Below are 2,272 nucleotides of genomic sequence, written 5' to 3' on the forward strand. Positions count from 1 at the left end.
ATTTACATTATCTCAAAGTTCAAACACAATAACTTTGAAAGAAAATCCCAAGTTTATCTCATTTCATCTCCAAATATATCATGTCTCAGCAACATTTATAACATTATTTTCTTACGTATAACAAATTATACAATCATGGTCAATAACATCATTCACAACACATAACACAAACATGTATAAAATAAGTTACCATTAAAATAATCATAATTATAATATATACACACAATGATTATACCAACCATAAATAATCATCCCATACGTAGTGGTACAAACAATATAATACTTAATATGCTAATATAAACAATTCAGTCATAACAAATTGCTCGATCTTCGCTTCCTGATCCTCAATCCTTGATCTTCAATCCTTGATCATTGATGTCATCATTAACATCTCACACACAGATCATTGCTCAATCCACTCATTAGCACCTATTCTAACTACTTACTATATCTATTATAATGGCACCAATATCAATATAGCATAATGTGGAGCATCTTCAATACCATAATCATAATTATAGATATACCACCATCACGATTATCCCAATCATGACATAAGCATCACCAAACCATAAACTTATCATGACAGGACTTAGTCACACACCTGTACCCTACCTTACCCACATGTAGCCTCGCTACATAACACTTATAGCCTCCCCTACAGGCATATTCGAGCCATCCCTCTTTTAGCTTTGGACTTGTTCCCCTATTACATAAGGTGGAACATCTATCCCCCATCAAAGAAGATTCAACACTCGAATATCATTCTCCTTTCTACAAACATTTGCCAAAGAGAACATCACTCTCTTTTCAATAACCAATGCCAAAGAGAATCACCCTTTTCAACAACCAATGCCAAAGGCAATACCTATCCGTAGAGAGTCTCAAGATTTACTAGGTACAACAAGTGGACTTATCCCCCACTCTTATGTTCATCAATCACACAATCAAATACATCCCATCACTCACTCATGCTCCAATCTCAACCATAAATCAAACCTGACCCTAAACATAACCATTAATCTTATTCTCTAAATATCATTCAATTCTAAAGCTCCTCAAACTTGATCAATGTCCATTCTTCATCAAATTTACCGTTTTTAACAAACATGTCCTGGGATAATCAATTATCATAAGTGATAATTGATTATTCCTGCTAAGTTCACATTTACACAAATTAGACTATGATAATTGATTATCACTTAAGATAATCGATTATCTCATTGGCCCTAACACATCAAACTTCAAGAATCATCACACATGAAGGGATAATCGATTATCATCTCAGATAATCAATTATTCCCGAAAGAAAACTCAAAACCAATGCGAAAATAATCGATTATAACTAGTGATAATGGATTATTGCCGAATTGAAACACATTCTAGAAACTAACAATCTAAATCAAAATAATATGGAAGACAAAATTGACTATCTTACATGCACCATATTTGAAGGATTCAAATATTCAATATCTTGTCTCCCCCCAATGACCTCTAGTGCATCATTTAATGTGATATATACTTGAACATGGCACTAGAGGCCAAATACTCTCAAATCCGATTATAATTCTACAAGTCCTTTAGACAACATGGGTAATTTTGTCATGAGCTTTGTTAGGGGATCATCCTCCGCTTCTATCTAGGGGTGGACATATAGAACTGAACTACACTGTACTACTAAAATTTGTACTGAACTAAAAACTAATTTGTCTAAATTGAACTGAATTGTAAAATAGTTTAGATAAACTGAATTGTAAAATAGTTCAGATAAACTGAACTGTTTTTTGTTTTATCAAACTGCACTGAACTGAACTATACTAAATTGCACTAAACTACAATATAAACTGAACAGAACTACTAACTATAGTAATTTTAAACTGAACTGTACTAATTTTAAACTGAATTACAGTAGTTTTTAAACTAAATAGTATAACAATACATCTTTTTTTTAATTGAAATTTATTTTAATATTTATTTTATTTTATTCACAAGTGTCTTACAAATTAATTTTTAATTATTTGATATTATTAATATTTATTTTATTTATAGTTCTTTTATTATTATATGTGTATCGAAATTATTTTATTTTTATTTATTTATTTTATTTTTTATTTTTTGTTTATATTTATTTTGTCATGAATATTCTTTTACTTTTATATTTATTTTTTAATTTTTATTTATATTTTTTTCCATGTGTATATAATTTATTTTATCTTTTTATCTATTTATTTTATTTTAAAATAATTTTTTATTTATATTTATTTTGTTGCCT

The sequence above is a fragment of the Vigna radiata genome, chromosome 1 (genome assembly GCF_000741045.1).
Source record: "Vigna radiata var. radiata cultivar VC1973A chromosome 1, Vradiata_ver6, whole genome shotgun sequence".
In the NCBI taxonomy this organism is placed as follows: Eukaryota; Viridiplantae; Streptophyta; class Magnoliopsida; order Fabales; family Fabaceae; genus Vigna; species Vigna radiata.